This window comes from Berghia stephanieae, chromosome 5 (assembly GCF_034508935.2).
Source record: "Berghia stephanieae isolate SIO BIC M18660-M18661 chromosome 5, UCSD_Bste_1.3, whole genome shotgun sequence".
Lineage (NCBI taxonomy): Eukaryota > Metazoa > Mollusca > Gastropoda > Nudibranchia > Aeolidiidae > Berghia > Berghia stephanieae.
Window position 1 is genome coordinate 8,731,622 of NC_088364.1, and position 12,027 is coordinate 8,743,648.

A 12,027-nucleotide genomic window follows, 5' to 3' on the forward strand; every position below is an offset into this window, starting at 1 on the left:
ACATGAAGACGCGACATGATGCCTGTTGGGCGAGATAACATTTTCCTCCAAAACCGGTCAGGTAATCATTTTACACCTGAGTACGGTGAGAGAATGTTTTCGATCCATGCCGCCTTAAATAATCAGCCAGCAACCGCCCCTGAAAACAAGATACTCCACGTTCTGGAATTTGGGTGGCGGCAAGACTTCTTGTAGATAGGCTTTTGCTATCAAAAAGGAAATGAAAGTAAAATGAAGGAATATGTAAAATGCGAACTATGCGAGATTTTGTAGATACTAAGAAATAATAATAAAGCGTTCAAACTATCATGTACCTCTTCCTTCTTTTTTATTATAACTGAGTAGATGTAGACGTCTTGTCTAGACTTTAGATGTTAACCTTAATTTTCTAAACTCTAGATACTAATCGTTTATCTTTCGTCAAAATTTTCAAATTCAAGTGAAAATAATGGGTACGTTACACCAGTGTTGTTGGAAGCATTTGTATTTTATGCAACAAAGGAAATGCATATGTTTCACGAAACATGACTGCTGAGACTGTCATTCACTTCAGTCATTGGGATTAGAAGAGAATCAAGACACTTTGACTCTGATTGTATTTTTAAAAATAGAGCAGGACGACCTTCCAAAAGCTCCTACGTCCCCTGTATTCTTTTTTGTTTATATTGTTCCTTGGGAGGGGGTAAACATTTTTTTTAAAGTCTCAAACCCCCTACTAGAACATTATAAAAAAGTCCCCCCCCCCCTTCCCAAACCCCCTACTAGAACATTATAAAACAAACAAAAAAGAATACTGGGGATGTATGAGCTTTCGGAATGCCTCCCAAAAAGAATAATGCATGTTTCAGAATATATGGGAGCTTCATCTATCCTCAGCCTTCCTGCTGTCTCGTCTATTCACCCACAACATTCGTCTTTTCAATGTGGCATTGTGTTTTTCATTGTTTTGGAATGATAAGAAATTTTGGTTTCAATTTGGAGCCCCCGTGTGTCTATTACAATGTACTCTGTTATTCTCTCTCTCTCTCTCTCTCTCTCTCTCTCTCTCTCTCTCTCTCTCTCTCTCTCTCTCTCTCTCTCTCTCTCTCTCTCTCTCTCTCTCTCTCCTCGGTTTCAGCAATCTCTCTCTGACTGGCCTCACATAGTTTCAAAACTCTGTACCTTAGAATTATAAAGTTTTTATACTTTAATCAATTTCATTTCCTTTTTTCTACAATTTAAAGTCAAACACCCTTCAAGAAGGACGTAATTATAATATAATCATAATGTTGGTGTTTTCATTAATTTACAGGCATCTAACATTTAAAAAATACCAAAGTGATAGTTTGATTGTCTTGAAAATTTGTAAGCACATTATTCATTATTTGTTTGATGTAGATTTTAAGCTCATGCTAGATTTTATCACTCTCATCAAATTTTAAACGCCCATATCCAAGATAACTATTTTGTTATGTAACTTTGTTTTTACACTCTACGATCTTCAAACGTTATTATATCTCGGCAACGAGTGATCAGAATTTTGTAAATTTATAAATCAAAATTTTTGGGATACAATAAACTAAGATGAAGATACAATAAACTCAAAATTTAGTTATTCACTTGTCTCTTTAACTTTATGTATTCATCTATCTATCATAAACTTGATAGAATTGGTGAATTTTTAAACTTGCTGTTAAAATAATTTTTATATGATAACAGATACACCAGATATGAATAAAGGCAGTGAGAGCCAGCAACAATCTAGTTTGAGGACTCAAGTATGGGACCGTCTTCAAAGAAGTGAGTTTACTATTAATTTGCAGACTTGCAGAATTGTGTCTTAGTTACTGGTAGTGTCTTCAATATTGTACAGAAACTTGATACATCAGCAGCTAGGTTGTTCCAATTGTAGAGGACATTTTTTTCACATCAAAAGTAAAAGTAAAAGGCAGTGGTATGTGAGTTTGCAGGTATGTCGATGTTATTTTATTATTTTTTTTCTTTAAATCATCTTTGGGTGATTGTATTTTAGTATCGGAGTATCTACATACACGGCAACCGGGCACCTAGCATCAGGATCTACGTACACGGTAACCTTGTACCATGCTTTGGGATGGAGGGCAAAGGTGGCATTGAGCTTGGTGCATAGTAACTTATGACCTTGATTTCTTTCATTCCTACTAGTATCCTTCCCCACCCCCCCCCCCCCCCCCCCCCCGCCCCCTCCCCATGTGTGTGTGTGTGTTATAGGCAGAACGTAAAAATACTAACGAAAGAGTGAAAATGGAGAGGCTTCGTATGGGAACAAAACAGACAATGGGTTTCCCGTACAACAAGCCCTTCGTCAGCACAATAATACACAAATTAACATGGTAACCAAATAAAATAAAATGCAAAATAGCTTGTATCGTCTGTACTCAATGGTGGTTGCAGTATGAATAAACTTAAGCAGTAGCTGGGCTGCCAGACGGCCAAATGCCTGATTAAATTAGCCAGACACCCACTACCCGATGTCTTGGTTTTTCAACCATTAGCCTAGGCCTAGTGAGAGACAAATCCTACATGTGTTTTCAAACCGAGCTGAAAGTTTTCGTTTCACCGAGGGGATGACACTATGACAAGAGTAAGAGAGAGAGCGGGGGGGGGGGGGGGGGGGGGGGAGGGGCTGGTATTGGAGAAGATGAAAGAATCAATGGATCACCTGATGACGTAAATCAAAGGGGTGCTACGGAAGTGCTTTACGATACGTGATTCCTGCAATTTTAACCTTTTAACAGCAACACTTATTTTTTTTCTTCATCCAGATAATAATTTCCCTATTGTTAATGCAGAATTTCTTAATGTATTTGTTCCAGCTGGCTTTGCTAATCAGGCTACAGAATCGACTGTGAGTCAAATTATAGAGATGTTGATGAATGACACACTGGAATCGGAGGAACAACTTGCTGCTCTTTTTTATATCAAACCTGGTAAGAATGTCAAGCAATCATGTTTTCTAAATAGTATATAATTGGGTATTTCGTAGATAACATTGTGACTGCAAGTGAGAAAAATGTTCTCAACCTAAATGAGACGAAAACAGAACCCTTTTCATACCCTAAAGAAAAATATACCACCTTGAAGTATAAAAGCAATTGGTAAAGTTCTGAAACAAGCACTGTTGACTAGGCTTAAAATAGACTCATCAGGACCAGAAAATATGCTTATCTTTAGAAAGGTTTATCTTCATCTTTTTCGTAAACTTGTATTGTGATCAACCTAGATAGTTGATTAAATTGTATCTGTACTGAAACTGATGAAACTCTAATTGAAAGCTAGCAAAACTACTGGAACATATTAGATAGGTAGTTGTCATGATTTGTGTGCAAAGAGATCAAGGCCAAACCAAAAGCGATGTGTCGGGTAGCAATGAGGAAGTGTGTATAACTAATAGAGATTGGGGTTGGTGTATAGGGGTGGGGATGAGTAGGGATGAAGCTGTTTGCGACTGTGATGGCATTGCATGGGAGTGTGTACAACTAATAGAGATATGGGTTGGTATATGGGGGTGGGGATGAGTAGCGATGGAGCTGTTTGTGACTGTGATGGCATTGCATGGGAGTGTGTACAACTAATAGAGATAGGGGTTGGTGTATGGGGGTGGGGATGAGTAGTGATGAAGCTGTTTGCGACTGTGATGGCATTGCATGGGAGTGTGTACAACTAATAGAGATAAGGGTTGGTGTATGGGGGTGGGGATGAGTAGGGATGAAGCTGTTTGTGACTGTGATGGCATTGCATGGGAGTGTGTACAATTAATAGAGATAAGGGTTGGTGTATGGGGGTGGGGATGAGTAGCGATGGAGCTGTTTGTGACTGTGATGGCATTGCATGGGAGTCTGTACAACTAATAGAGATAGGGGTTGGTATATGGGGGTGGGGATGAGTAGCGATGAAGCTGTTTGCGACTGTGATGGCATTGCATGGGAGTGTGTACAACTGTACTTATTTCAGAACTTTGCCATTTGCTTTTATGCTTGGGGGAAAAAAAGGCCTCTGTGTAGCGGCAGAGAACAGTTAATTTTAACCAGCCAGAGACTGATTTGTGTTTATTTAAACCAGGCTTTGATTAGGAGATAAACGGGACTTGACAGAAGTTTATTTTAAACAAGATTTTATCTAAAGTGAGTTTAATAATAATAATAATGATAACAATGATGATGATAATAATAATAATAATAATAATAATAATAATAATAATAATAATAATAATAATAATAATATAATAATAATAATTAATATATATATATATTAATATATTATTATTTTATTAATATTATTATTTTATTATTATTATTATTATTATTATTATTATTATTATTATTATTACTATTACTATTATTATTATTATTATTATTATTATTATTATTATTATTATTATTACTACGGTGGTGGTGGTGGCGGCGGCAGTGGTGGTGGTTTGCAACACAGTAGATTTTTATTGTCATATGACGTGTATGTCACAGGGAAGTAAATGGGAATCACAGCAATGATCAAGCATCTGACTTGTTATAATTATGAACAAATGCCGACTTATGATTATTACGTTTATCAAAATCACCCCTGATATACGAATAAGAGTATTCTTCTACTTTACTATATATTGTCATGGGGTAACAAAATCACCCAGACGTATGAATAGGGATAGTTCTTTACTTTACTATATGTTGTCATGGGATAACAAACGATCCCCCGACATACGATTAAGGGGTAAAAACATGACATACGATTAGGGTTAATAGGTGATCACAAACTAAGTACATTGGTGGTAAGCTCTTGGAATCTACATCTGATCCCTATTTGTTCCCAGTTCCCCTTTGTCTTACTTTTTCTTGGATGCTTTAATTGTAATTCTAGAACTTTTTACTATCCCATTTTCTTCCTTTTTACTGGTGCTGATATAACCTAAATGTGTTGCAAGCGCCGTAAAACCCTTAAAAACAAACAAACAAACAAATGTTTTGACAAGAGAATTAATGAAAACCCAACACTTTTATATGTTGCCTCAAGTATGAATGACATCATATCATGTGTACCTGAGTGCCTTGCAATCGATCTGATAATTCATGATTTATTACACATAACCTGTCATCTGCATTTTTTGCGGCCGCAAATATCAGGGCGTTCCGCAAATTTAGGCAAATTTCCCAAAATTGGCAAATCGTGGCAAATTTTGGGAAAATTGGCGAATCGCGTGGCAAATTTTGGGGAAAAAAAAAGAAGCGAAAACAAAATAACGAAAAAAAAAGTGCGAAACTTGAGAAATGTTGCAGCTTTGCCTGGGACCAAACCAAGGGAAGCTACTCTCTACGGATAATGATCCTTTAAAATCTTTGTAACAACGCTAATCACAGTCATTTCATTTCTCAAGTCCTTAAATGTCATATATTGTCTTTTATATAATTTTTTTCTGTATCGCGTGTTAATTTTTACTGAAACGCTTAGTTTTCCTCCTCAAATCTTTTGGCAAATTTTGGTCTTTTTGGAAAATTTCTTGGCAAATTTCGGGGTTTTTTGGGGCAAATTTTGGCAAATTTTAGGTCCCAATTTGGCAAAAAATGCAGATGACAGCATAACAAATTCCTTACTTGTGACTGTGAAATCTAATTTATTGTCTAGATAATTCATTATGAGGATGGAACAGATACTGATAATAGTAAAAGGGGGAAGAGAAAAAACAGGCTTAAGAAAAATATTAAATACATTATGTAGTAGTTGGAGTGTAATGCTTTTATGATTTTCTTCACTTGTTATAGATTTTTATCGTTTCCTCTTTGACTATTTGTTAAAGGATGTTATGAATAATTTTTGAAAACGATTCTTATTTTGCAGAGCCCAAGGATGTAGATGTTGAAGACTGTGGCAATCCTTTGGATGAGAGACTCCATGAGGACTTTCATCTTGAAATTGATATTGATCAATCGGCTGTCAGTTGTGTTAAATTGCCTGAAATATCTGAGAATGACACCAAGGATAACTTTGATCCCTGTTCTGAACCATCTTCCACATCCCAGAATATGCCTGGTAATGGAAGTGGTGCAGATGGAAAAGAAGAAATGTTTCAAAAAGAAAAAACATTTCCTCATAGGTCAGCTTTGCATAAACACACAAAAAACCATTCTGGAAAAAAGCCATATCACTGTCTTACTTGTGGAAAAGCGTTTGCTTGACCTTCACATCTGCAAACACACTCAAGAATCCATTCTGGAGATAAGCCATATCAATGTCTTACATGTGGAAAAGCATTTGCTCAAAGTTCAAACTTGCAAAAACACTCAAGAATCCATTCTGGAGATAAGCCATATCAATGTCTTACTTGTGGAAAAGCATTTGCTCAAAGTTCAGACTTGCAAAAACACTCAAGAATCCATTCTGGAGAAAAGCCATATAAATGTCTTACTTGTGGAAAAGCATTTGCTGACCATTCAGCCTTGCGATCACACTCAAGAATCCATTCTGGAGATAGGCCATATCAATGTCTTACTTGTGGAAAAACATTTGCTCATAGTTCAACTTTGAAATCACACTCAAGAATCCATTCTGGAGATAAGCCTTATCAATGTCTTACTTGTGGAAAAGCATTTGTTCAAAGTTCAGACTTGCAAAAACACTCAAGAATCCATTCTGGAGAAAAGCCATATAAATGTCCTACTTGTGGAAAAGCATTTGCTGACCATTCAGCCTTGTGTAAACACTCAAGAATCCATTCTGAAGAAAAGCCATATCAGTGTCTTACATGTGGAAAAGGGTTTGCTCAAAGTTCAACCTTGCGATCACACTCAAGAATCCATTCTGGAGATAGGCCATATCAAATGTCTTACTTGTGGAAAAACATTTGCTCATAGTTCAACTTTGAAATCACACTCAAGAATCCATTCTGGAGATAAACCATATCAATGTCTTACTTGTGGAAAATCATTTGTTCAAAGTTCAGACTTGCAAAAACACTCAAGAATCCATTCTGGAGAAAAGCCATATAAATGTCCTACTTGTGGAAAAGCATTTGCTGACCATTCAGCCTTGTGTAAACACTCAAGAATCCATTCTGGAGAAAAGCCATATTAATGTCTTACTTGTGGAAAAGCATTTGCTCAAAGTTCAAACTTCAATTACACTCAAGAAGATTCCATTCTTAAGAGAATCATATCATTGTCTTGCTTGTGGAAAAGCATTTGCAATTTATGACTTACTAACTTCATCCTTTTGGCCCTAGAGGCACCTAAGGGCATCCACTAGACATCTCCATTTCTTTGTGATCGGCTGCTTTTGCAGTGGCTGTATTCCGTAAACATCATTTCTGTAAACATCATTTCGACACTATGTTAAGATAAAAAAAGCAGCAAAAAGACCATGTTGCAAATTTACAACTCCCTCAAGATAGATAGATAGATTGAGAGAGATTGAGAGAGAGAGAGAGAGAGAGAGAGAGAGATGTGAATGTAAGTTTACACTTCTGTGGATGTGTTGATAATATTAAAGAGTGTTTAATTAATGATTATCTAAAATGTAAATTTGTTGTGATAATCTCATGATGTGAAACTTTACTGTAACTGTATCTATATATACTTGCGATCAAAAGAAAGTATACACATTTAAAATCGTCATTACTTTTTTATCCTTTGGCATAGGCTAATGATTGGAGCTAACGGGGGACATTCTCGTGACTGATTGAATTAGATTCACCTTCACTTCAAATGAAATGAACACAAATAAATTTATTAAAATGTCATTGTTTTTTCAAAATTATAGTGTATATTTTGACTTGTTACTTCCCTTTTTGAAGCTCATGTTTTAAAAAGTCTATGAAGCATACACGATTAACCATAAACCTTACAAATTCTAACACAATGAAAGATAAATGATAGTATTATGATTACACATAGGTTTTAAATAAACCATAACGATGTTTCATACCAATTTTGTAGGTAAAACAAGTGTGTACTGTCTTTTGATCACTGGTATATATATATATATATATATATATATATTATATATATATATATATATATGAAGTGCAACCTCTGGATAATGACAACACCTGGATAGCGACCTTGACCTCTGGTCCCGATTTTTTTCTGTATGCTATTAGTAATAATAAAAAAACAAATAGCGATATCTTTTTATTTTTAGCAACAAACGGCAGTTGATTCCGATGCTTGGTGCCCAATCATCGTCATCTTGTACTCTTCACCAGTAAAAAACGCTTTTTCCTCTCCCAATCAGATCGATTTGTAACTGACCAATCAGAACATATTAATGTCTTACTTGTGGAAAAGCATTTGCTCAAAGTTCAAACTTCAATTACACTCAAGAAGATTCCATTCTTAAGAGAATCATATCATTGTCTTGCTTGTGGAAAAGCATTTGCAATTTATGACTTACTAACTTCATCCTTTTGGCCCTAGAAGCACCTAGGGCATCCACTAGACATCTCCATTTCTTTGTGATCGGCTGCTTTTGCAGTGGCTGTATTCCGTAAACATCATTTCTGTAAACATCATTTCGACACTATGTTAAGATAAAAAAAGCAGCAAAAAGACCATGTTGCAAATTTACAACTCCCTCAAGATAGATAGATAGATTGAGAGAGATTGAGAGAGAGAGAGAGAGAGAGAGAGAGAGAGAGAGAGAGAGAGATGTGAATGTAAGTTTACACTTCTGTGGATGTGTTGATAATATTAAAGAGTGTTTGATTAATGATTATCTAAAATGTAAATTTGTTGTGATAATCTCATTATGTGAAACTTTACTGTAACTGTATCTATATATACTTGCGATCAAAAGAAAGTATACACATTTAAAATCGTCATTACTTTTTTATCCTTTGGCATAGGCTAATGATTGGAGCTAACGGGGGACATTCTCGTGACTGATTGAATTAGATTCACCTTCACTTCAAATGAAATGAACACAAATAAATTTATTAAAATGTCATTGTTTTTTCAAAATTATAGTGTATATTTTGACTTGTTACTTCCCTTTTTGAAGCTCATGTTTTAAAAAGTCTATGAAGCATACACGATTAACCATAAACCTTACAAATTCTAACACAATGAAAGATAAATGATAGTATTATGATTACACATAGGTTTTAAATAAACCATAACGATGTTTCATACCAATTTTGTAGGTAAAACAAGTGTGTACTGTCTTTTGATCACTGGTATTATATATATATATATTATATATATATATATAATATATATATATATATATATATATATATATATATATATATGAAGTGCAACCTCTGGATAATGACAACACCTGGATAGCGACCTTGACCTCTGGTCCCGATTTTTTTCTGTATGCTATTAGTAATAATAAAAAAAACAAATAGCGATATCTTTTTATTTTTAGCAACAAACGGCAGTTGATTCCGATGCTTGGTGCCCAATCATCGTCATCTTGTACTCTTCACCAGTAAAAACGCTTTTTCCTCTCCCAATCAGATCGATTTGTAACTGACCAATCAGAACATATATGTTTACTACACTGTGTGGAATCAGCATCAGTTCATATGGAACCACAGCAAAAGAAGAATATCAGTGTATGGTACTCTCCAAGGTTCATTAATCCTCTATGTAACTACCTGAACCTGTCTGAGGTCGGTTGAGGTTAACTGATATCAGGCAATGCTGTGTCTAATGGGGGCATTCATGGATATTTATGGTCTTATAATGCATGTTTGAATAGCCGGGAAAACAAAGACAGACTCTTTCAAGTTATTATTTTAATTTTTTAAAATCAATTGTTTATCTAAACATCAGTCTAAATTTTAAATTATTGAAATGAATACCTAGTTGTTTGTTTTTTGTTTTTTTATTTCTTGTTTTTTTTTATATATATATATCGTAAGATGTAGATCTACTAATTTTTCAATGCTTGTGAATGTTAGTGGATTTAAATAAATATTTCGGTATTCAAAACACATTGTAGGGGCCACCTTGACTCATTGGTACGGTCTTTGCTTCGTAACCGAAAGGTACCGAGATGAGATGAAAGAAGAAAATTTTATTTTATATTTATATCATCGCATGGATTTTAAATAATATGTACAGTATTAAAAGTGAATGGGAGCATCTGTGTTCTTCTGTTTTATTATCATATTATCATACAGATACTTGATTTTCTTGATTTATTACTAGTTTTGTTAAATAGTGTTCGAGCACTGTTTACAATAAAAAACCATGGAGAGTGAAAGCGTAACTGGTATACCCTTTGTAAACAAGAGAAATACACATTCTAACTTCGTTAGGACGTGCCTTCTCTCAGCCACTGGTCATCGCATGCACTGTGAGTATTCACAGGTCTAACCACTCCACCTTTATCTGCCATCTTGAAAACTCCGGAATAATTCACCCCTGGAAAACAACATAATTTTCTGGTCCCGAACAATGTTGTTTTCCAGGGGTTGCGCTATATATATATATTTATTTATATATAATATGTATCACTTCTGAAATAAATGTGGAAGACCAGGAAACAGGATGACAGGAACTGTGTTCTTGCATGTGTGTGTGTGTGTGTTCATGAGAGAAAGAGAGAGAGAGAGATAGAGGACAAGGAGAAATAGTTTATAGTAGGTGTGTGCGTGTGTACATGCACTCATGTTATGATGACATTAGAGAGTATGATTTGGACTCACAATATATTTCGAGTATATAGAAGTGATAAGGACACAATCCCTATCTTTAGAGTGGAAAAGGGAGGAAGAAGGAAATAGGGAAAGAAATAAAGGAAGAGAAAGATAATAAGGATGGACTGGAAGAGAGAATAATTGGAAGAGAGAGAGAGAGAGAGAGAGAGAACACAATCGGAGAACACGACCTCTGTCTTACTGATCAAGCTTTCCATCTTTTAGCTTGATACACAAAAAATAATATAATGATGAGGATGGTGATGGTGTTGTAGGGAAAGTGAAAGATTGTAACGGGAATATTAGGAAGGTTGTGAGGATGATGTTGATGACGATGTTGGTGACGATGACTACGATGTTACTAGTGTATATATATATGTGTAAGTGTGTATATATTATGTCAATATATTATGTAATGTATGCTCTTTATAATATTGTATTGTTATAAATGTGTAACTGAATGCCAAATTGCCACTATTTTGAGGACAATAAAGACATTATTATTATTATTATTATTATTATTATTATTATTATTATTATTATTATTATTATTATTGGATCCAAGATAGGAGAACTCTCTTACCTCTCCATTTACATTCTTATCGATCCTTATTTCACTATCATGTTTTGGATTTGCCCTCATGTATACGGTCTTATCTCCCTTTGTTTCCTAGCAGGCATTTCTATAGATAGCATGCGCTTGGCTAAGAAGCTCATAACATTGCCATCCGGAAGTATAACGGATCAACACACAAAACTGTGTGTATCCATGAACGTTTATAGTCGGGTTAATACAGTTCAGTGAGCATTACTCATAAACGCGGATGGCAAAAAACAAGAACAAAGACCTGAGTGACGTCATCTGCATACTATCTATACACATCATCTTACTTGTGGAAAAGCTTTTGCTCATGGCAGCCTTGCATCAACACCCAAGAATCCATTCAGGAAAAACTGCATAATATATGTCTTACTTGTGGAAAAAAACCTTTATCAAAGCTCACTTGTGGATGAACACTCAAAAAGCCACATAAATGTCTTACTTGTGGAAAAGCATTTGCCTGCGGTTCAGCTTTGCATGGACACTCAAGCTTCCCTTTTGAGGAAAATCCATATGAATGCTTTACATGTGGAAAATCTTTTTAATAAGGACAAGTTTTTCTAAAGATTTTATGACTATCAAAGTCAGTGCAACAGATCTGAGATCTTTTATTGATTCAATTTTTTTAAAAATTGTTTTTGGAATAGGAACAATTTTTGACGTTTTCTCAACTGCAGGGATCAAAACTGGTTGGAGGGACATGTTAAAAATGCGTGTAAAATGGGGGGGGGGGGGCAGCTGATGGGCACATTCTTTTAATAAATGTTCC

At 35.1% G+C, this 12,027-nt stretch overlaps 1 pseudogene across 1 annotated transcript in view; it reads left to right on the forward strand.

Moving 5' to 3' along the window:
- Positions 1-655: 655 nt before the first annotated feature.
- The window catches only part of LOC144973850 (uncharacterized), a 38,019-nt pseudogene continuing 26,647 nt past the window's right edge, over positions 656-12,027 (forward strand). Inside the window, exons 1-4 of the transcript XR_013645625.1 lie at positions 656-1,002; positions 1,699-1,779; positions 2,835-2,948; positions 5,851-7,192. The product of XR_013645625.1 is annotated as an uncharacterized LOC144973850 (transcript). The remainder of the gene's footprint in view (positions 1,003-1,698; positions 1,780-2,834; positions 2,949-5,850; positions 7,193-12,027) is intronic.